At 37.7% G+C, this 25,394-nt stretch overlaps 1 long non-coding RNA gene across 2 annotated transcripts in view; it reads right to left on the bottom strand.

Moving 5' to 3' along the window:
* The window catches only part of LOC106782338 (uncharacterized), a 209,607-nt gene that overhangs the window by 32,642 nt on the left and 151,571 nt on the right, over positions 1–25,394 (bottom strand). Inside the window, exon 2 of one of the 2 annotated variants that reach the window (XR_011430493.1) lies at positions 12,148–12,328. The exons of the other annotated variant lie outside the window; for it this stretch is intronic. This is a non-coding gene — a long non-coding RNA (uncharacterized lncRNA). The remainder of the gene's footprint in view (positions 1–12,147; positions 12,329–25,394) is intronic. 2 annotated transcript variants of the gene reach the window in all.

The following is a 25,394-nucleotide window of genomic DNA, read 5'->3' as shown; positions in this document are numbered from 1 at the left end:
AGTGCCAATTTTTTAAAAAAACTCAACGAGGTAAAAGAGAATGTAGAGAAACAATTCAACGAGGTAAGGAGTTACTTCACAAAAGAGATTGAAACTATAAGGAAGAATCAATCAGAAATATTAGAGATGAAAGACACAATGGAAGAGATAAAACAAAATATGGATTCCCTGAATGCTTGAGTGGACATCATAGAGGAATGTATCAGCATAATTGAGAATAGACATGTTGAAATGCTCCAGATAGAGAAGGAGAGAGAACTAAGACTAAGAACAAATGAAGAAAGTCTCCAAGAAATATCTGACTCAATGATGAAATGCAACATAAAAATTATAGGTATTCAAGAAGAAGAGAAGGAGAATGGAGCAGAAAGCATGTTCAAAGAAATAATAGCACAGAACTTCCCAAACCTAGGGAAAGAGAGGGAAATCTGTGTGGAAGAATCTTCCAGATCTCCTAGATTTGTCAATATAAAAAGACCTACTGCAAGGCATATAGAAGTAAAACTGGCAAAAATGAATGACAAAGAAAGAATAGCAAGGGCAGTGAGGCAGAAGAAGAAAATAACCTAGAAAGAAACCCCTATCAGGCTTTCAGTGGACTTCTTTGCAGAAACCTTACAGGCTAGGAGAGACTGGAATGACATATTCAAATCTTTAAAAGACAAAAATCTCCAGCCAAGAATACTCTATCCAGCAAAACTATCCTTCAGATATGAGGCAGAAATAAAAACTTTCCCAGACAAACAAAAATCTAAGGGACTTCATAGCCATGAGACCCTCCCTAGAAGAAATCCTCAAGAAGGCCCTCATACCTGAAAAAAAAAAGGAGAGAAAGGGGTCACAAAACACAGAGTAAGGAGATAAAATAGGTAAACAAAATCAGAATAAGATAGCAAATATTCAACTATAGCATTAAGCTAAAGGGAAGGAAAACACCAAAAACAAAGATAATCCTGTCATTTTAACCACAAATTCACAACACAAGATGGAATAAGATATGAGAAAAACAACTTAGGAGGGAAGGAGGAAAGGGACTGAATCAGTTTAGACTAAGGAAATAAGAGGCCATCAGAAAATGGACTATCTTATCTATGGGATTCTAAACACAAACCTCAGGGGAACCATTAAACAAAGAAGCAGAACAGAGACACAAAGAATAAATAAGGAAACACTGCATAAAAAAAAAAACTACATAATTCAATGGGTAGACCAAAACACACAGGACAAGAAACAAAGGAAAGGCAGGAAAACCAGAAAATGAGTGGAAAAATGACAGCATTAAGCCCTCATACATCAACAATCACCCTAAATGTAAATGGATTGAATTCTCCAATAAAAGACACAGAGTGGTAAGATGGATTAAAGAACAAGAACCAACACTATGCTACCTCCAGGAAACACACCTCGGCTCCAATGACAAACACAGGCTCAGACTGAAGGGGTGGAAGATGATACTCTAAGCTAATGGAAAACAAAAGAAGCAGGTGTCACAATACTTTCAGACAAAGTAGACTTCAAGATAAGACAGGTAAAGAGAGACAAAAAGGGGCAGTAAAAATGATCAAAGGGACACTCCATCAAGAAGAAATAACACTTATAAATATCTATGCACCCAACAGAGGAGCACTAAAGTTCATAAAGCTGCTATTAACAAACCTAAAAGAAGATATTAATAACAACACAATAATAGTAGGGGATCTCAGCACTCCACTCACATCAATGGATAGATCATCCAGACAGAAAATCAAAATGAAACAGTGGAATTAAATGAAAAGCTAAACCAGTTGGACTTAATAGACATATATAGATACCCCATCCAAAAACAATAGAATACACATTCTTCTCAAGTGCGCATAGAACATTCTCAAGGATAGACCATATGTTGAGAAACAAGGCAAGCCTCAATAAATTTAAGCAAATTGAAATAATAAGCATCTTTTCTGATCATAATGCTATAAAGCTAGAAATGAGTTACAAGAAAAAAGCTGAGAAAGGGACAAAGATGTGGAGACTAAACAATATGCTATTGAAAAACCAACGGGTCATTGAAGAAATTAAAGGAGAAATCAAAAAGTGTCTGGAGACCAATGAAAATTATAACGTACCACACCAACTCATATGAGATGCAGCAAAAGCCATGTTGAGAGGGAAATTCATCGCAATACAGGCTCACCTTAACAAACAAGAAAAATCCCAAGTAAGCAATCTCAAATTACACCTAACTGAATTAGAAAAAGAAGAACAAACAAAGCCCAAAGTCAGCAGAAGAGGAGAAATAACAAAAATCAGAGCAGAAATAAATGCTATTGAAACAAAAAAGGCAGTAGAAAGGGTCAATGAAACAAAGAGCTGGTTCTTTGAGAAGATAAATAAAATTGAAAAACCCCTAGCAGGACTTAGAAAGAAAAAAAGAGAGAAAGCTCAGATAAACAAAATCACAAATGAAAGAAGAGAAATAACAACAGACACCACAGAAGTACAAAGGATTATAAGAGAATACTACAAAAAACTGTATGCCAACAAAATGGATAATCTAGAGGAAATGGATAAATTCTTAGACTCTTAGAACCTCCCAAAGCTGAATCAAAAAGAAACAGACTATCTGAATATACCAATGACAAGGAAAGAAATTGAAACAGTAATCAAAAGTATCCCCAAAAATAAAAGCCCAGGACCAGACAGCTTCCCTGGGGAATTCCACCAAACTTTCAGAGAGGATTTAATACCTATCCTTCTCAAGATATTCCAAAAAATTAGGGAAGATGGAACACTTCCTAACATTCTACAAGGTCAATATCACTCTGATACCAAAGCCTGACAAGGACAGCACAAAAAAGGAAAACTACAGGCCAATATTGCTGATGAACATAGATGCAAATTCTCAATAAAATTTTGTCAACCCGAATTCAGCAATCCATCAAAAAGATCATACACTGTGATCAAGTAGGATTCATACCGGGGACACAGGGATGGTTCAACATCCATAAATCAATCAAGGTGATACACTGCATCAACAAACTGAGGAATAAAAACCACATGATCATCTCAATAGATGCAGAGAAAGCATTTGACAAGATCCCACAGCCATTTATGATTAAAAAAAAACTCTTAACAAAATGAGGATAGAGGGAAATTACCTCAACATAATAAAGGCCACATATGACAAACCCACAGCCAACATCATACTCAATGGGCAAAAACTGAGCGCCATCCCCCTGAGAACAGGAACAAGACAAAGCCCACTCTCACCTCTCTTATTCAACATAGTACTGGAGGTTTTGGCCAGAGCAATTAGGCAAGAGAAAGGAATAAATGGAATCTAAATAGGGAGTGAAGAAGTGAAACTCTCACTGTTTGCAGATGCCATGATCTTATATATGGAAAAAAACAAAAAATCCATCAGAAAACTAATAAAAATATTAACAACTACAGTAAAGTTGCAGGGTACAGAATGAACGTACAAAAATCAGTTGCTTTTCCATACTTCAATAATGAACTTACAGAAAGAGAAAAATCTCACATTGATGTAAACCGCTATGAACTCAATTTAAAAAAAAACCTCAGAGCCAGAAATTGTGATTTTTAAACAGATTTTGGAAACAGAATCTCCTCTTTCTATTTATTTTTGGAATTTTCATTTCTTTTTTTTTTTTTTTTTTTTTGGTGAGGCAGCTTGGCACTGAGCTAACATCTGTTGCCAATTTTCCTCTTTTCTTTTTCCTTTCTTCCCAAAGCCCCAGTACATAGTTCTATATCCTAGTTGTAAGTCCTTCTGGCTCCTCTATATGGGATGCTGCCACAGCATGGCTTGATGAGTGGTGCTAGGTTTGTGCCCAGGATCCGAACCAGTGAACCTCAGGCTGCCAAGTCGGACCACTCAAATTTAACTGCTATGCCACTGGGCTGGCCCTGGGAATTTTCATTTCTTTGACTTAAACTTCTTTGTACAATTTAAGTGACTCACTTGATTAAGCTCTCTGCTCTGTCTGATTTATAGAAAGTTTTCCCCTTTATCCATCCTCTTACTTTCACAAAGTTTTTCCCAAACTTGCATCAGAAATATTTATAAATTTCTATTTATTTCTTGGGGCAAGAATTTTTTCTTAAATAAGTTTCTCTCAAATAATACATATCATCCCAAGGAATATTTTTTCTGGTTTTCCTGAAAGAATAGTTATGAGTTGTGTTACTCATGTGGAAAAAACTACACTTAGCAACTGAGGCCATTTATATAATTTTATTGCAGAGAAAAATCTGAAACTATATTTTCATTTGAGTCCATTATTCTCTTCTATTTCACTGCCTTAACTGCTCTTGCTGATATTGTAGACTTTACATGCTACTGAGTTTAGTAACCAGCCTCCCGGTGTTATTCTCTTATTCAGCTCAGTGTCTAGATTATGCCTACCATAATCTTTGGCAAAAATTGATAATCAAATATAGATCTCCCAGAAGAGTCTTCACAGAAAGACAGATTTTAATAATAGATTGACCTAATATGGTCTTAGAGTCAGCGATGTCTTTAGATATGAGGAAGCAAAATTTTAAATCACACATTTTGTTACTCTGCAAAATATTCCTTTTCATGATATACATCTACTCATTGAGGTGTGGAATATTGGTGTCCACGTGTAAGGGGGTTTATGCATTTGAGTGAATGATTAGTTGGTGTCTTTATAGATTTTACTGAGCTAGTTTTCTGTTTCTGTTTGAAAAATTTCAGTGCTGCCTACAATTATAACTGAGGAATTTCCTCAATCTTCATAATCAAAGGATGACTCACAAGAGAGCTTGAATTCCTACCCAGTCATGTGACTCAGGGTGGGCAGTTTGTTCGACAAACATGCATGTCCTTCCAACCTCTTCATGGCCCTTGGAATGGAATTTCAATATGTCACTTGTTAATGCAATTATCTGAAATTAAGTTGAATAAGGAGAATGATCATGAAGGCTGTCTTCAATTAGAACATATGCCAAAAATAAAGAGAAACAGATTTTTAAATTGCCCTCATTTCTGTTTGCTTTGATTATTGTATCAAATAGCTATTGCTGTATAACAAATCATCCTAAAATCAAGTGATTTAGAATAATACCTTTTTATCAAATGGGATTATATGGTGTGGAGTTTTTCTAACTTATCCTGAGCTTCTCATGAGTCTGTGGTCAGCTGTCCATCTATATATTGTGTTTTTAAGACTCATTTATCATGTTATATGTGGCCATAGTGCATTTTTGTCTTGAACCAATTAATGTCAGTTTAGTGCATTTCTATTTAGTATTTCTATGTTAATCTTCTAATTACAAATATCATGTGAATTACTACATTTAATTCACTGTTTCTATATCCATATATAACGCTTTTCTTTCTTCCCAGTTAGAAGACATGTCTCCTGACCCTGTTAAGAGTGAATCAGCTACCTGTGCTCTAGATGCTACCTTGATCATGCATCATTAGTTTTTTTCCTTTTTTTATTTTTGGATGTACATCATATTTCAAATTCTGTGTACATTACATCATGTTCACCACCCGAAAACTAATTATAGTCCATCCCCTCACATGTGAGCCTAATCACCCCTTTTCCCCTCCCCCCTCCCCCTTTCCTCTATGGTAACCACCAATCCAATCTCCAATGCTATGTGTTTTTTTGTCGTTGTTTTTATCTTCTACTTATGATTGAGTCCGTATGGTATTTGACTTTCTCCCTCTGACTTATTTCACTCAGCATAATACCCTCAAGGTCCATCCATGTTGTCACAAATGGCCGGATTTTGTCATTTCTTATGGCTGAGTAGTAGTCCATCGTGTATAAATACCACATCTTTATCCGTTCGTCCCTTGATGGGCACCTGGATTGCTTCCATGTCTTGGCTATTGTGTATAATGCCACAATGAACATAGGGGTGCAAGTATCTTTATGTCTTTCTGTTTTCAAGTTCTTTGGATAAATACCCAGCAGTGGAATAGATGGATCATATGGTAGATCTATCCTTAATTTTCTGAGGATACTCCATACTGCTTTCCATAGTGGCTGCACCAGGTTACATTCCCACCAGCAGTGTATGAGGGTTCCCTTCTCCCCACATCCTCTCCAACACTTGTTGTTTCCTGTCTTGTTAATTATAGCCATTCTGACCGGAGTGAGGTGATACCTCATTGTAGTTTTGATTTGCATTTCCCTGATAGCTAATGATGTTGAGCATCTTTTCATATGCCTTTTGGCCATCCATATATCTTCTTTGGAGAAATCTCTCTTCAGATCTTTTGCCCATTTTCTAATTGGATTGTTAGTTTTTTTGTTGTTGAGTTGTATTAGTTCTTTGTATATTTTGGATATTAACCCCTTATCTGATACATGGTTTGCAAATATCTTCTCCCAATTGTTAGGTTGTCTTTTCCTTTTGTTGATGGTTTCCTTTGCTGTGCAGAAGCTTTTTAGTTTGATGTAGTCCCATTTGTTCATTTTTTCTTTTGTCCTCTCAAACATGGGACTTGAAAATATGCTACTCAGACTGATGTCAAAGAGCATACTGCCTATGTTTTCTTCTAGAAGTCTCATGGTTTTGGGTCTTACATTCAAGTCTTTAATCCATTTTGAGTTTATTTTTGTGCATGGTGTAAGGGAATGGTCTACTTTCATTCTTTTGCATGTGGCTGTCCAGTTTTCCCAAAACCATTTATTGAAGAGACTCTCCTTTCACCATCGTATGCTCTTGGCTCCCTTGTCAAATATTAGCTGTCCATAAATGTGTGGGTTTAATTCTGGCTCTCAATTCTGTTCCATTGATCTGTGTGTCTGTTTTTGTGCCAGTACCATGCTGGTTGGTTGCTATGGCTTTGTAGTATAATTTGGAATCAGGGAGTGTGATACCTCCAGCTTTATTCTTTTTCCTCAGGAATCCTTTGGCTATTCAGGGTCTTTTGTTATTCCATATAAATTTTAGGATTCTTTGTTCTATTTCTGTAAAACATGTTGTTGGAACTTCGATAGGGATTGCGTTGAATCTATAGATTGCTTTAGGAAGTATGGACATTTTAACGATGTTAATTCTTCCAATCCAAGAGCATGGAATATCTTTCCATTTCTTTGTGTCTTCTTCGATTTCTTTCAATAATGTTTTATAGTTTTCAGTGTACAGATCTTTCACCTCTTTGGTTAAGTTTATTCCTAGGTATTTTATTCTTTTTGCTGCAATTGTAAATGGGATTGTATTCTTAATTTCTCTTTCTGCTACTTCGTTAATAGTGTATAGAAATCAACTAATTTTTGTATGTTGATTTTGTGTCCCGCAACTTGACTGTATTCCTTTATTATTTCTAAAAGTTTTTTAGTGGAATCTTTAGGGTTTCCTAGATATAAAAGCATGTCGTCTGCAAAGAGTGACAGTTTCACTTCTTCTTTTCCAACTTGGATCCCTTTTATTTCTTTTTCTTGCCCGATTACTCTGCTTAGGACTTCCAATACTATGTTAAGTAAGAGTGGTGACTGTGAGCATCCTTGTCTGGTTCCTGTTCTTAGAGGGATAGCTTTCAGTTTTTCTCCATTGAGAAGGATATTTGCTGTGGGTTTGTCATATATGGCCTTTATTGTGTTGAGGTATTTTCCTTCTGTACCCATTTTATTTAGAGTTTTTATCATAAACAGATGCTTGATCTTGTCAAATGCTTTCTCTGCATCTATTGAGATGATCATGTGATTTTTATTCTTCGTTTTGTTAATGTGGTGTATCACGTTGATAGATTTGTGGATGTTGAACCATCCCTGCATTCCTAGAATGAAACCCACTTGATCATGATGTATGATCTTTTTAATGTGTGGTTGTATTTGATTTGCTAGTATTTTGTTGAGGATTTTCGCATCGATGTTCATCAGTGATATTGGCCTGTAATTTTCTTTTTTTGTGTTATCCTTATCTGGTTTTGGTATCAGGATGATGTTGGCTTCATAGAAGGAGTTAGGAAGCCTCCCCTCCTCTTCAAATTTTTGGAAGAGTTTGAGAAGGATAGGTATTAAGTCTTCTTTGAATGTTTGGTAGAATTCACCAGGGAAGCCATCTGGTCCTGGACTTTTATTTTTGGGGAGGTTTTTGATTGCTGTTTCGATCTCCTCACTGGTGATCAGTCTATTCAAATTTTCTACATCTTCTTGGTCCAGTTTTGGAAGGTTGTATGTTTCTAAGAATTTATCCATTTCTTCTTGGTTATCCAATTTGTTGGCATATAGCTTTTCATAGTATTCTTTTATTATCTTTTGTATTTCTGAGGTGTCCGTTGTAATCTCTCCTCTTTCATTTCTGATTTTATTTATTTGAGCCTTCTTTCTTTTTTTCTTGGTGAGTCTAGCTAAGGGTTTGTCAATTTTGTTTATCTTTTCAAAGAACCAGCTCTTGGTTTTATTAATTTTTTCTATTTTTTTTTTTTTTTAGTCTCTATTTCATTTATTTCTGCTCTGATTTTTATTATTTCCTTCCTTCTGCTGATTTTGGGCTTTGTTTGTTGTTCTTTTTCCAGTACCTTTAGGTGCACTTTTAGATTGTCTATTTGGGATTTTTATTCTTTGTTGAGGTAGGCCTGAATTGCCATAAACTTTCCTCTTAGAATTGCTTTTGCTGTATCCCACAGATTTTGGCATGTCGTGTTTTCATTTTCATTTGTCTCTAGGAATTTTTTTATTTCTTCTTTAATTTCGTCATTGTCCCAATCGTTGTTCAGTAGCATTTTGTTCAATCTCCACATTTTTGTGGGTTTTCTGGTTTTCTTTCTTAGTTGGTTTCCAATTTCATACCTTTGTTGTCAGAAAAGATGCGTGGTATTATTTCGAGCTTCTTAAATTTATGGAGACTTGTTTTGTGGCCTAATATGTGATCAATCATAGAGAATCTTCCATGTGCATTTGAAAAGAATGTGTATTCTGTGGTTTTTGGAGGGAATGTTCTGTATATATCTACTAAGTCCATCTGGTCTAATGTGTCCTTTAAGGCCAGTGTTTCCTTATTGATCTTCTGTTTGGATGATCTATCTATTGGTGTAAGTGGAGTGTTAAAGTCCCCTACTATTATTGTGTTACTGTCTATTTCTCCTCTTATGTCTATTAATAATTGCTTTATATATTTAGGCGCTCCTATGTTGGGTGCATAGATATTTACAAGTGTTATATTTTCTTGTTGGATTGCTCCCTTTATCATTATGTAGTGCCCATCTTTGTCTCTTATTACAGTTTTTGTTTTAAAGTCTATTTTGTCTGATATAAGTATTGCTACCCCCGCTTTCTTTTCTTTGCCTTTTGCATGGAATATCTTTTTCCATCGTTTCACTTTCAGTTTGTGAGTCTCTGTAGGTCTGAAGTGTGTCTCTTGTATGCAGCATATACATGGGTCTTGTTTTTTTATCCAATTGACCACCCTATGGCATTTGATTGGAGCATTTAGTCCATTGACATTTAAAGTAGCTATTGATAAATGTGTATTTATTGCCATTTTGTCACCTTTTTTTCTGGTGTTTTAGTAGTTCTTCTCTGTTCCTTTCTTTTTCTCTTGCTCTCTTCCCTTGTGGTTTGATGGGTATCTTTAGTAATATGTTTGATTTCTTTTGTCTTACTTTTTTTCCTGCTTCTTATAGGTTTCTGATTTGTGGTCACCATGAGGAGCCTATTTAATATACTATGTGTATAACAGTCTATATTGAGTAGATAGATTCTTTAGCTTGACCTCTTTCTAAAAGCTCTACTTTTTCACTCCCGTCCTCCCACATTATATGTTTTTCACATCATATATAGTCTCTTGTTTAGTGTATGTCTATTCATTACCCTCTTATCATTGAAATAGGTGATTTTAGTACATTTCTCTTTTAACCTTCATATTATCTTCACAGGTAGTTGATCTGCTGCCTTTAATATATTTTTACCTTAAAAGTGATTTTATTGCCTGGTGTTTTTGTTGTTGTTGTTTTGGGGTTTTTTGATAATTTTTTAATCTCTATTTGTGGTTATTGCTTTCCCACTTAAATAAGTCCCTTCAGCATTTCTTGCAGAACTGGTTTTTTGGTGATAAACTCCTTTAATTTTTGTTTGTCTGGGAAGCTCTTTATCTCTCCTTCCATTCTGAATGACAACCTTAATGGTTAGAGTATTCTTGACTGTAGGTTTTTTCCTTTTAGCACTTTAAATATGTCATGCCATTCTTTTCTCGCCTGTAGGGTCTTGACTGAGAAGTCTGCTGATAGCCTAATGGGCTTCCCTTTATATGTCACTTGTGGCCTTTCTCTTGCTGCTTTTAGGATTCTCTCTTTGTCTTTAATTTGGGACATTTTGATTATAATATGCCTTGGTGTGGGCCTCTTTGGGCTTGTCTTGTTTGGAGCTCTCTGTGCTTCCTGAACTGGGATGTCTGTTTCCTCCCTTGGGTTAGGAAAATTTTCCTCTATTATTTCAACAAATAAATTTTCTGCCCCTTTGTCTCTCTCTTTTCCTTCTGAATGTTAGCATGCTTGATATTGTCCCAGAGTTCTCTTACACTGTTCTCATTCTGTCTAATTCTTTTTTCTCTTTTCTATTCTGCTTGGGTGATTTCCTCTAGCCTTTCGTCTAGCTTGCTGATCCATTCTTCTGCTTCCTCTACTCTGCTATTGAGTCCCTCTAGTGAATTTCTCATTTCGAGCGTTGTATTCTTCATTTCTGATTGGATTTTTTTAATATCTTCCAGTTCTTTGCTGATGTGCTCACTGTGTTCATCCATTCTTCTCCACATATGTGTGAGCATCCTCATTATATTTTGCTTGAACTCTTTATCAAGTAGGTTGCTAGTTTCTGTTTCACTTAGTCCTTTTTCTGGAGTTTTCTACTGTTCTCTTGCTTGGAAAGTATTCCTTTGCCTCCTCATTATGCCTCTTTCTCTGTACTATTTTCTTTGTAGTAGGTGAGTCAACTAAGTCTCCTGATCTTGGAGAAGTGGCCTTATATATGAGATGCCTTATGAGGCCCAGCAGTGTGCTTCCCTCTCATCACCAATCCATAAGAACCAGGAGTGACCCCTTTGTGGGCTACTTGTGTTCTTCTGCTGTGGCAGGGTTGCTCCCACTGCAGGTACCCAGGGAGTCTAACCTTTCCTTCCCTGGCCAGCTGTTTGTAAATCCGGTTTGAGGAGCCTCAGCCCTGTTGGCTACAAAGTCTATCAGCACTCTCTTGTTGCAGTTTTCCTCTTAATTGGGTTGGTACCCAATGTAGCTGGTTACTAGGCTCAGGGGCGTACAGTTGTGATAGGCCTCAGGTCTACAAGGCTCTTGTCAGTTCTCTTAGGAGTGCAGCTGAGTGGGGCTAGCCCTTGGCATGGGGGCACTCAATTGTTTCAGGCTTTGGAAGGTGGTGCTGATCCTTTTTATGGCTATTTGTGAAGCACAGGTCTGCTGCTGCTGCTAAACCTCACCCCCCACAGGACCACATACACTGTCAACACAGTCCTGGTCCATGCACCCTTCTCAACCCCCTGGAGCATACCCCAATGCCACACTGCGGTGGCTCCCACCTCTCAACCAATGCCCCCCACAGATAACCTGGTCTTTACACAGGCCCTGCCCCACAGAGGCAGACACCCTTGCCTGCCTGTAGAGGATCAAGACACCCAGTCAATGTAGGCTGAAAAGTAGCCTGAGGGCTTGCTGTTAGGTGGGGCCAGTCCCTAGGGCGGGTTGCCTTCCCTGGCTGAACTGGATTAAACCTGTGCTCTAGTGGGTGTGGCAGACCCCTGGGCTAACAGCCCAAGGGATGGACCTCAATGGCCCCTACCAGTGTCCATATCAGCACCCCTGGACCAGCTCAGAACAATAGCCCCCACCAATGTCTCAGTCTCCAGATAGGTCCCTCTCTCAACAAGATGCCCCCAGAGCCCACCAGGTGAGTCTCATTTCACCAAAGGACTGTCAGACTTCTCTCTGGTGATTTTAGGTTGCTGCAATGAGTGAGTTTGTGCATGGGTCCTTTAAGACCCGGGTCTTTTCGGCTTTCGGCCGATAGCTTTTCTGGGGGTGTCCCTGCTGCAGTCAATAGCCGCAAAGCCAGAGGGTAAGACCCCCATCTCAGTTGGGCTGAGTCTGAAGGATGCTTACAGCAGTATTGCCCCCGCTCCAGACCTCACTCCTCCAGGGAGGGCTCGTACCTTGGGGTGTCTCCCGCCTGGCCAGCTGAGAAGCTCCACTGCTCCCAAAGGTGGCTTTTTTCCTCTCCAGCAGTAATTACTGCCTCTTCTGCCTTCGTCAGGACTGTCCCTTGTCGTGGGGGTTCTTCTTATCCGTTTTCAGTTTTCAATCCAGGGTAGTTCTTCCAAAAATTGTTGTAACCTGGTTCTGTTCGTGGGAGGAGACGAGTTCAGCATTTACTCACACCGCCATCTTGATGAGATCCCCAGTTTTTTTTCCATTTAACTAAAGTATTTGAGTATAATTACATGCAAAAATTGCACATACTTAAAATGTATCATTTGCTGGACTAAAAGAGCCATACAAAAACTGAGAGTACGTACTGTATGGGTTCATTTAGGTATAATCAAGAAAGTGCACAATGATCATTAACTGCTTTGTTATGTAATTCTTAAAAAAAGAATGCCTCTGAGACTCAATTTCCTTATTTCTGATGGATATGCAAGGAGTACATGAAATATGTGGAAATACTTTATTGAGTCAAATAAAACATTCAAGGGTAAAAGGTATGTTTATGTAAATGTGTGTTTATGTTTGTATATATTTTCTTTCACATTTTAACACCCAAATATATATGTAAACACCTTTTATGTTGAAAGATACCCTGAGAGTTGGAGAGGATAGACATGAAAAGAATGAATGTTTGAATTAACATGAAACTAAAAGAATGTAGAAATTTAGACACAAAGATATAAATTAGAATGGATAACCCTAATTTTAATAACAAATTACATTTCCTATCTTTATGCCTCAAAGGCCTCAAAGTCAGAACCATGTTTACACTTATGCAATGGGTAATTCTCTACACCAGCTACTGAGCAGAATATCTTCAAGTTGAGTTAAAATTTCTTCCACTTAAGGTGGGATTTCAACATAAAATGCTCTTACCCAAGGGAAGCTAAATAAGTGAACTGAGAGGCTTAAACTCAGTTTCCTTGACAAAATTTTACTGAATAGATGTCTATATTAGATTCCTATTGCTGCTGTAACAAATTATCACACTTAGCAGAAAAGGAATGAATTTATGCTCCTACAATTCTGGAAATCAGAAGCCTGAAATGAAAAGCGATAAAATCAAGGTGTCTTCAGGGCTGAGTTCCTTCTGGAGGCTTCAGGAGAGAGTCCATTTACTTTGCTATTCCAGTTTCAAGGGCCCAGCTGCATTCCTTGCCTCATGCCTCTCCTGCATCTTCATAGCCACCAGTGTAACATTTTCAAATCTCTCCCTGACTCTGACACTTTCCTCTCTCTTCCACAGCTTTCCACATTTAGAGGAACTTTTTCATTATCTTAGTTCCACATGGGCAATCATGGCTAATCTCGTTAAGGTAAACTGATTAGCAACCTTATTCCACCAGCTATCTTAATCCCCCCTTGCCATATGAACTAACATATTCAAGATTTCTGGCACCAGGACATAGACATCTTTTGGAGGCCCTTATTCTGCCTACTGCAAAGTCTTTTTTGGATGTATTTTATTTGATGTCATTAAAGGGCCCTTCTATAAAAGAATAAAAAACATAATTTATCAGAGTCTCCGGAATGAGTGAATATACTAGTCCTTCAAAATTACATGCAGAGATGATTTTTGGTGCAGAAGACCTAAAACTACCTACGCCTAAATCTACCACAGGATCACAACCTTGCTACCCAAAGAGGGATCCACAGTCTAGGACCTGCAGCATCAACATCACCCAGGAGCTTATTTAAAATGCAGAGTCTCTGTGCCCACCAGCACCCACTGAATCAGAATCTGCATTGGTACTAGAATCCTAGGTAATTGGTATGCACAGTGAAGTTGGAAGCTTGCTGGTCTATAATAAGTTTGCTCATTTTCTCACTGTTGACATTTGGGACAGAATAATTATTCATGTTGGGTGCTGTGCTGTATATTTTAGATGCTTAGTGGTATCCTTTCAGACATTGCAAATGTCATCATGGGCAAAATCATCTCTAGTTCAGAACCACTAGCCCAGAGTTTGAAAACTGGAAACAACTTTACAGAATTCTGGTAAAATGTCCTATCCCTTACTCAGATATAACTTTGGGTAGATCACTGAACCTCCCAAGCCCCATTTCTTGGACAGAGAATGGAGTCCATAATAGTACAAACTCATAGAAGGGACCTTTCTAAAAACTAAATCAGATAATCTAAGTTAACTAACCTTTTATAATGAGGGACTAAATGACAGCTCTAAGCTGTGATATGCATATAAAATTCCTAATTGAGTTGGCAAAACTGTCATGAAGCCAAGCAGTGTACTGACCAGGGTTTCATATTAAAGAAATAAAGTTATCCCCTTTCTTGGAGAGGCAAAAAGTAATTTTCTGAAGATATGAGGGGTTGTGTCCCCACCACAAGACAATTCTTTGAATATCCAAGGGACCTAATAAAAAAGATTTCTCAGCCTTATATTGGAAAAAACTTTGGCTCAGTGTTGGGATAAGGTGCTGGAAAGTTAGGCCTCCAGAAGACAGGAAAATTAATGGATGAGTGATAAAAACTGGATCCACCTGACTTCTAACCTGATCTCTTGGGAACAAAGAATCTGCAGGGAAAACTTCCTTTCTGTCCAGAGCAGTGTCCCCAAGGGAAATCATGTGCTTAGAGGTTGTAGTAATATGTATCTAATGAGCAGATATAGGGAGCTGTATATACCTCCTCTACTGAAGGCCCTCTGTGTGCATCCTTGGGCTGAATGAGATATGATTGATAAATTTGAAGTCCTAAGTCTGGCTCAAGGTCTAACACTTGACCCCTTCCTATTGTCTTGTCTGGGGATAGAGCTTTACCCTCCATCATCAAACATCCAGGGAGGAATTTGGACTTCCATGGCAAGAACTTCATCTCAGAGTTCCTATCCATCGGTGAATCCAAGAGCCCAGTAGACACTGCAGGACAGGATCAGAGACAATGGAAGCCAAGAACATTTACCTGAAGTGACCTGAGAGCCAATCTAGCATAGACCAGAGCTGAGAGATTGCTGTTGCTGTTTGCTTGTTTGATTAATTAGTGTATTTATTTATGAGGCCAAATGGAGACGTGAACATGGAACTCAGCAATGCAAGGGTCAGCAATGTTGACAATTAAACGACAGTAATGGAAGCTCAATTGAAAAGGGGAATGGGATATTTAAAGTATTACCAGTAAAAAGTCATAAGTCCAAAGACCTTTGCAGTAAATGGGAGTGGTATAAAAAAAAAAAAAAGGCGGGCCCCATGGCAGAGTGGTTAAGCTCCTGCACTCTGTTTCTGTGGCTATGGAGTTTTGTTGGTTCGGATCCTGGGAGCAGGCATGGCACTGCTCGTCAGGTCATGTTCGGTGTCCTACATGCCACAACTAAAATATACAACTATGTACTGGGAGGATTTGGGGAGAAACAGCAGGAATAAAAAAGAAAGATTGTCAACAGTTGTTAGCTCAGGTGCCAATATTTAAAAAAAAGGGGGGGGGCGGGTATTAGCTGTTGAGGAATGTACTGTGAAGTGAGAACCTTTCACTTTTATTTTTAAGATGGGTCATATTCAACTATGTTTCCATATTGTCATGAAAGATCCTGACTAGGGAATGCTAGGAAATATAGCTTGCAAAAGCAGTTCAAGAGGCATACAAATCACGGTGTCTTCTTTCACGCTAGGTATTCATATAAAAAAAATTTAATGTATGGAAAGGGGTATGCCAACAAGCTTTACTTTGCAATTATTTTATTCTCTGTGAGGATGAATATATTGTGAGTATTTTTAGCAATTTACTTTCCCTATTACAAATTATCTGTGCAAGTCCTTTGCTCTTGTATATTGATTCAGTGTCTTTTTATTCCTATCTTTGATTCCATTCTTTCAAAGAAAGACTTGGAGGAGTTTTTTTCATGGACATTGTTGTTTGCCCTTTGTTTTCATGTAAGTTTAGGTGTATTTGTGGGAAATGTGTGAAACTTTATAAACTTTGTTCACAGTCTATCAGTTGGTCGTATTGTGTTTCCCCTGTTACTTTTTTTATCGAGTTCATAATAGCTTACATCATTGTGAAATTTCAGTTGTACATTATTTCTTGTTTATCACCACGTAAGTGCTCCCTTTCACCCCCTGTGTCCATCCACCCCTCCTTCCCCTGGTAACCACTGAACTGTCTTCTTAGTCCATGCATTTGTTTATATTCCACATATGAGTGAAATCATCTGGTGTTTGTCTCTCTCAGCCTGGGTTATTTCACTTAGCATAATACCCTCCACGTCCACCCATGTTGTTGTAAATGAGATGATTTTGTCTTTTTTATGCCTGAGTAGTATTCCATTGTATATATATACCACATCTTCTTCATCCAATCATCAGTCAATGGGCACTTGGATTGCCCCATGTCTTGGCTATTGTGAATAGTGCTGCAATGAACATAGGGGTACATATGTTACTTTGGATTGTTGATTTCAAATTGTTTGGGTAGATACCCAGTAGTAGGATAGCTGGGTCATATGGTATTTCTATTTTTATTTTTAGTTTTTTGAGGAATCTCCATACTGTTTCCATAGTGGCTGCACCAGTTTGCATTTGCACCAGCAGTGTGTGAGGGTTCTCTTCTCTCCACACCCTCATCAACATTTGTTATTTTTAGTCTTAGTGATTATAGCCATTTTAATGGATGTTAGGTGGCATCTTGGTGTAGTTTTGATTTGCATTTCCCTGAAGGTTAGTGACATTGAACATCTTTTCTGTGTTTATTGCCATCTGTATAACTTCTTTGGAGAAATGTCTGTTCATATCCTCTGCCCTTGTTTTGATTGGGCTGTTTGTTTTTTTGTTGTTCAGTTGTGTGAGTTCCTTATATATTACAGAGATTAACCCCTTGTCAGATATATGATTTGCAAGTATTTTCTCCCAATTGGTATGTTGTCTTTTGTTTTGATCCTAGTTTCTTTTGCCTTGCAGAGGCTCTTTAGTCTGATGAACTCCCACCTGTTTATTTTTTCTTTTGTTTCCCTTGTCGGAGAAGACATGGTATCCGAAAAGATCCTTTTTAGTTCCATGTCAAAGAGTGTGCTACCTATATTATCTTCCAGAAGTTCTATAGTTTCAGGACTTACCTTCAAGTCTTTGATCCATTTTGAGTTTATTTTTGTGTATGGCGTGAGATAATGGTCCACTTTCATTCTATTGCAATTGGTTGTCCAGATTTCCCAACACCATTTATTGAAGAGACTGTCTTTTCTCCACTGTATGTTCTTGGCACCTTTGTTGAAGATTAGCTGTCCGTAGATGTGCGGTTTTATTTCTGGGCTTTCAGTTCTGTTCCATTAATCTGCATGCCGGTTTTTGTACAAGTGTCATGATGTTTTGATTACTATTTGTAGTCCATTTTGAAGTCAGGGATTGTGATGCCTCCAGCTTTGTTCTTTTTTCTCAGGATTGCTTTAGCAATTTAGGGTCTTTGGTTACTACATATTAATTTTAGGATTCTTTGCTCTATTTCTGTGAAGAATATCATTGTGATTCTGATTGGGATTGCATTGAATCTGTAGATTGCTTTGGGTAGTATGGAGATTTTAACTGTGTTTATTCTTCCAATCCATGTGCGTGGAATCTCTTTTCCTCTCTTTAGTTCATCATCTATTTCTTTCAATAACGTCATAGTTTTCATTGTATAAGTCCTTCACCTCCTTGGTTAAATTTATTCCGAGATATTTTATTCTTTTTATCGTGATTGTAAATGGAATTGTATTCTTGAGTTCTCTTTCTGTAAGTTTGTTATTAAAGTATAGAAAAGCAACTGATTTTTGTAAGTTGATTTTGTACCCTGCAACTTTACTGTAGTTGTTAATTATTCTAATAGTTTTCCGACCAATTCTTTGAGGTTTTCTATATATAAGATCATGTCATCTCCAAACAGTGAGAGTTTCACTTCTTCACTCCCTGTTTGGATTCCTTTTATTCCTTTCTCTTGCCTAATTGTTCTGGCCAAAACCTCCAGTACTATGTTGAATAAGAGTGGTGATTGTGGGCATCCTTGTGTTGTTCCTGGTCTCAGAGGTATGGCGCTCAGTTTTTGCCCATTGAGTATGATGTTGACTGTTGGTTTGTCATTTGTGGCCTTTATTATGTTGAGGTAATTTCCTTTTATCCTCATTTTGTTAAGAGTTTTTATCATAAATGGCTATTGGATCTTCTTGAATGTTTTCTCTGCATCTATTGAGATGATCATGTGGTTTTTATTCCTCATTTTGTTAATGTGCTGTATCACCTTGATTGATTTGTGGACGTTGAGCCATCCCTGTGTCCCTGGTATAAATCCAACTTGATCATGATGTATGATCTTTTTGATGTGTTGCCGTATTCGGGTTCTCAATATTTTTTTGATGATTTTTGCATGTATGTTCATCAGTGATATTGGCCTGTAGTTTTCCTTTTTGGTGTTGCCCTTATCAGGCTTTGATTGAAGGGTGATGTTGGCCTCATAGAATGTGTTAGGAAGCATTCCATCTTTCCTAATTTTTTGGCATAGCTTGAGAAGGGTACATATTAAATCCTCTCTGAAAATTTGGTAGAATTCTCCAGGAAAGCCATCTGGTCCTGTGCTTTTATTTTGGGGGGATGCTTTTGGTTACTGTTTCAATGTCTTTCCTTGTGATTGGTCTGTTCAGATTATCTATTTCTTCTTGATTCAGCTTTGGGAGGTTGTAAGACTCTAAGAATTTATCCATTTCCTCTAGATTGCCCATTTTGTTGGCATATAGCTTTTCATAGTATCCTATTATAATCCTTTGTATTTCTCTGTTATCTATTGTTGTTTCTCCTCTTTCATTTCTAATTTTATTTATCTGAGCTTTCTCTCTTTTCTTCTTTGTAAGTCTGGCTAGGGGGTTGTCAATTTTGTTTATCTTTTCAAAGAACCAGCCCTTTGTTTCATTGATCCTTTCTACTGCCTTTTTTGTTTCAATAGCACTTATTTCTACTCTGATTTTTATTATTTCTCTCCTTCTGCTGGCTTTGGGCTTTGTTTGTTCTTCTTTTTCTAATTCAATTGGATGTAATTTGAGACTGCTTACTTGGGATTTTTCTTGTTTGTTAAGGTGAGCCTGTATTGTGATGAATTTCCCTTTTAAATGGCTTTTGCTGCATCCCCTATGAGTTGGTATGGTACGTTTTCATTTTCATTTGTCTCCAGATATTTTTTTATTTCTCCTTTAATTTCTTCAATGATCCATTGGTTTTTCAATAGCATATTGTTTAGTCTCCACATCTTTGTCCCTTTCTCAGCTTTTTTCTTGTAATTAATTTCTAGCTTCATAGCATTTGTGATCGGAAATGATGCTTGTTGTTATTTGAATCTTCTTAAATTTATTGAGGCTTGCCTTGTTTCCCAACATGTGGTCTGTCCTTGAGAATGTTCCATGCACTTGAGAAGAATGTGTATTCTGCTGATTTTGGATAGAATGTTCTATATAAGTTTATTAAGTCCAATTGGCCTAGCATTTCATTTAATTCCACTGTTTCCTTGTTGATTTTCTTTCTGATGATCTATCTATTGATGTGATTGGAGTGATGTGGTCTCCTACTATTATTGTCTTATTATTAATATCTTCTTTTAAGTTTGTTAATAGTTGCTTTTTGAACTTTGGTGCTCCTCTGTTGGGTACATAGATATTTATAAGTGTTATGTCTTCTTGGTAGAGTGTCCCTTTGATCATTATATACTGCCCCTGTCTCTCTTTGCCTGTCTTATCCTGAATTCTACTTTGTCTGATACAAGTATTGTGACACCTGCTTTCTTTTGTTTTCCATTAGCTTGGAGTATTGTCTTCCATCCCTTCACTCTGAGCCTGTGTTTGTCGTTGGAGTTGAGATGTGTTTCCTGGAGGCAGCATATTGTTGGGTCTTGTTCTATAATCCATCTTGCCACTCTGTGTCTTTTTATTGGAGAATTCCATCCATTTATGTTTAGGGTGATTATCAATATATGAGGGCTTAATGCTGCCACTTTATCACTCATTTTCCGGTCCTCCTGCATCTCCTTTGTTTCTCATCCTGTGTGTTTTGGTCTACGCATTGAATTATGTATTTTTTATGATGTGTTTCCTTGTTTTCTCCTTATTTATTCTTTGTGTCTCTGTTCTGCTTTTTTGTTTAGTGGTTACCACGAGGTTCGTATTCAAAATCTCATAGATAAGATAGTCTATTTTCTGATGGCCTCTTATTTCCTTAGACTAAACTGATTCAATCCCATTCCTCTTCCCCTCCTAAATTGTTTTTCTCACATATTATTCCATCTTGTGTTGTGAGTTTGTGGTCTTTTTCTTTCCCTTTATCTTTAATGCTACTCTTGAGCATTTGCTAACCTGTTCTGATGTATAGCTACAATTTTCTTATTTTGTCTACCTATTTATCTCCTTACTCTGTGCTTTCTACACCTTTCTCCCTTTTTTTTCAAATATTAGGGGCTTCTTGAGGATTTCTTGTAGGGGAGGGCCTCATGGCTATGAACTCCCTTAGCTTTTGTTTATCTGGGAAAGTTTTTATTTCTCCATCATATCTGAAGGATATTTTCACTGGATAGCTTATTCTTGTCTGAAAGTTTTTGTCCTTCAAAGATTTGAATATGTCATTCCATTCTCTCCTAGTCTGTAAGGTTTCTGTGAGAAAGCTGCTGAAAACATGATAGGGATTCCTTTGCAGGTTATTTTCTTCTGTCTTGCTGCCCTTAGTATTTTTTCTTTGTCATTCACTTTTGCCAGTTTCATTACTATATGCCTTGAAGTAGGTCTTTTTACACTGACATATGTAGGAGATCTGATAGCCTATTCCACATGGATTTCCATCTCCTTCCCAGGTTTGGGAAGTTCTCTTCTATTATTTCTTTGAACAAGCTTTCTGCTCCATTCTCCTTCTCCTATCACTCTGGAACACCTATAATTCTCATGTTGCACTTCCCAATTGAGTTGGATATTTCTTGGAGACTTTCTTCATTTTTTTTTTTTTTTGAGGAAGATTAGCCCTGAGCTAACATCTACTGCTAATCCTCCTCTTTTTGTTGAGGAAAACTAGCCCTAAACTCACATCCATGCCCATCTTCCTCTACTTTATATGTGGGACACCTACCACAGTATGGCTTGTCAAGTGGTGCCATGTCTGCACCCAGGATCCGAACCAGCGAACCCTGGGCTGCCAAAGTGGAATGTGCACACTTAACTGCTGCACCATGGTGCTGGCCCCTCTTCATTTCTTTTTAGTTTTAGTTGTCTCTCTCCCCATATCTGGAGCTTTTCAACATTTCTATCCTCTATTATGCTGATTCACTCCTCTATGATGTCTGCTCGAGCATTCAGAGAATGCATATCTTGTTTTATCTCTTCCATTGTGTTTTTCATCTCCAATATTTCTGATTGATTCTTCCTTACAGTTTCAATCTCTTTTGTGAAGTACCTCCTGAACTCACTGAATTATTTCTCTATATTGTCTTTTAACTCATTGAGTTTTTAGATGACAGTTATTTTGAATTCTCTGTCATTTAGATTACATATTTCTGTTTCCTCACGACTGATTTCTGGGTACTTTTCACTTTCTCTCTGGTCTGGAGATTTAATATAATTTTTGATACTACTAGATGGCGTGGCTCTGTTTTTGCATATCATGGTATTATTTGGTTGCAGTTACGCCTATCACCACTGGTGGGAGTCAAGAACCCCATATTCGGAACCCTCTGCATTTTGCTGAGATCCTAGGCACTGGAGCCCATGCTGGGTGGGGCGGGGGAAGGGTGCTTTCTTCTGCGTGCTGCCCAGGTTTTCTCGCTCTGGCCTCACTATCTGCTCTCCTGGGGTGTTGGCTTGATGAGATCAACTGCCATGACAACTTTCACCCCAGTAAAGGGCTTCCCTCTAGGCCATGAGTGTCCTCAGGGATCTTTGATGTTCCCATGAGCAGGCATCCCCTCCCCCTTCCTTCACTCTTGAAGGCTGCACACAGTCCAAGAACACAGCCTTTTGCGGGCGGAGCAAAGTTTTCTCTTACCCCATTCCACCTCCTCCAAGGGGGGCTCCAGCCTCTCTGCCCTCCATCGTATGGCTGCATGGGTCTTTCAGACGTCTTTTCTGCTGTGTTTGGATGTCCTCTGTTGGAGTATGAATGTCTTTTCCATTGTATGGTGGATGGGAGAGATTAACTGGAGAGCTCACTCTGCCGTGATGCTGATGTCATTCCTCCATTATCTTTTTATTTTTTACTGAAAGAGTGGAGATGCCACTTCAATATTCTTCTCTAGTAATGCTTGTTTTAACAAAAACAAAAGTGAATGTCCTGCCTACTTATTGCTAACCACCTTTATATATGTTTCCAACTTGTTTCCAGATCTCTCTTATTCCTTATTGTTCCTTTTGGCTTTCTATGATTAGAGCTATTTCTAAAAGCTGCAACACATTCCACCATAATTTATAAGACATTTTTCTTTACCTTTGACCATAGATCACCTGTATCTTCCACAAGCATATTTGAATCCATAATCTTTATATAAGATGTAATTATAGCCTTAGTTACTGCTTCCTCCACACATTTTAAAAGCCTTTCTGTTATAGTCTTTTATTTCTAAGTCCTTGGCATTTCATTTATGGATTAGTGACACTTGTTGAAGTCATCAAATTATTACTATTTATATCTTTAAATATAGTTAGATTTAGATTTTCAATATATTTTGTTTCATAGAGTTGTTTTGAAACTACTAAACCTAATTCCATCTTCCTGACATTTTTCATTGTAAAGTTCTTAGTTTCTTTCAAAACTGTTATTTATATATTATGCACACATACAATTCACACACTTTCTTTTAAGGCATTTAACTGAATTACTTTATTTTTTTATTTTTTATTGAAGTAACTTTGGTTTATAATGTTATATAAATTTCAGGTGTACATCATTATATTTTGATTTCTCTGTAGACTACATCCTGCTCACCACCCAAAGACTTATACCACCTATCACCACATGCATGTTCCCAGTCAGCCCTTTTGCCCTCCTCTCTCCCCCCTTCCCCTTAGTAACCACCGATCTAATATGTCTCTATGTATTTATTTGTTGTTGTTGTTTTTATCTTCTATTTATGAGTGAGATCATATGGTATTTGACATTCTCCATCTGATTTATTTCATTTAGCATAATATCCTCAAGTTCCATCCATGTTGTTGCAAATGGCAAGATTTCATCTTTTTTCATAGGTTAGTAATACTCCATTGTGTATATATACCATGTCTTCTTTATCCATTAGTCCCTTCATGGGCACTCAGGTTGTTTCCAACTCTTGGCTATTCAGTTTACTCACTTTTAAATCAAATGCATAAATAGAATCCTAACACATCATAAGTACTCTTTATGTTTTAGGATATCCTGTTTTCTAAGTTTTCTCTGCTTTCTCTTCTTACTCAATAGTATCTTGTGGACATCCCTCTAATCAACTAGTTTAATGCTGATTCACTAATTCGATGCCTGAATGACATTTCAAGATGTGGCTATATCATTTATATTTTTGATGGTCTTTTGTATTCTTTTCTATTAAATTACTATTATATCAATGCTGCAAAAATACTTTGACTTTGTTAAGTTAAAAATGGTTGTCAATCAGGGGCAATTTTGTCCCCAGTGGACATTGAGCATTGTTCAGTTATATTTTTGGCTGTCACACTGGGGAAAGGAGAGTGGAGGCCAGAGATGCTCTAAATATCTTACAATACACAGACAGACCCCACCAGAGAGAATGATCTGGCCTGGAATGTCAATAGTGCCGAGATTGAGAAGACTTGAGTTAAAGAATATTTGTATTTTTAATATTATACCTGTCTTCAGGTTGTTTCCTCTAGAAGCTGTAACTCTTCACATATTAGTCAGTAAAATTAGAGAATACTTTTCTTTTATTACCTGTTTAAAAATTCCAACCCCAAGCAATGTGGGAATTCTTCAAGTTTTTTCCCAGTCAGATGAATGTAAAAGAAAATTCTTGTTTTCTTAAACTATTACTGAGTTTGGGCAAAATTCCTATATTTGATCAACTTTTTTATTTACTAATTATTATTATATTATATGCCTATTTTTATAGTTATCAGCCTTTCAAATTAATTTTATGGATTATCGATTCTCAATTGACTTTTTGGGGGATATTTGTGGCCTTAAAATTTTTAAATTTTATTTAGTTAAATATGTCTGTCTTCTTACTTCTGAATTTCTTGCCATAATAATGATGAACTTGCCCATTCATAGATTTTATATTTAGTTCTACATAGTCATCTAAAATGTGTTGGTCACTCTTATAGTCAGGTCTTTAATCCATCTGATTGAAGGGGATCTCATCAAGATGGTGGTGTAGGTGGACTCTGAACTAACCTCTTTCCCATGAGCACAACCAGGTTGCAACTATTCTTGGAAAAATTACCCCAAGAGAGAACTGACAACTAGATAGAAAGAACCCCCACAACAAGGGACAGGCCTAATTAAGGCGAAGAGGCAGAAATTCCTTTTTGGAGAGTAAAAAGCTACCTGTGAGCTGTGGGGCCTCATAGCCAGCCAGGAGCAAAGCTAAGGTATGCAGTCTTTCATGAAGGAGCAGGGACCTGAACAGGGGCACATTACTGCCATAAACATCCTTCAGATTCAGAACAACTGAGATGAGTCTCAAAATATTCATTTTCAGGCTGTTAACTGCAATGGGGAACACCCCCCAGAGAAGCTTTCAGACATGAGCAGAAAAACTCAACTCTTAAAGGGCCCATGCATAAATTAACCCATCTGAGAAAGCAACCTAAAATCACCAGAAAGAAAAGTGCACAGTCCTTTGGTGAGAAGAGACTCACCTGGTAGGCTCTGGGTGCACCTTGGTGACAGATGAAACCTCTCTGGGAATGGAGACATAGGAAGCAGCCATTATTGTGACCTAGTACAGGCGTGCTGACACAAACGCTGGTAGACATCATTTGAGTACTTTCCCTTGTCTGTTAGCCCAGGTTCCACCACACCCACTAAAGCACCAATTTGATCCACCTCAGCCAGGGCAGGCAGCCTGCCCTGAGGACTTGCACCACCCAACACACCCAAGAGCAAACCCTTAGGCTACTTGTCAGTTGGCCTAAACTGGGTGCCTGGATACTCTGCAGTCAGGTGAGCATGTCCACCTCTGTGGGGCAGAGCCTGCATGAGGAACAGGTGGAGTGTGGGGGCCCTTGGAGGAGAGTGTGGGGAC

This window comes from Equus caballus, chromosome 21, assembly GCF_041296265.1.
Source record: "Equus caballus isolate H_3958 breed thoroughbred chromosome 21, TB-T2T, whole genome shotgun sequence".
Classification (NCBI taxonomy): domain Eukaryota; kingdom Metazoa; phylum Chordata; class Mammalia; order Perissodactyla; family Equidae; genus Equus; species Equus caballus.
This window is presented reverse-complemented; position numbering and strand designations above follow the sequence as displayed.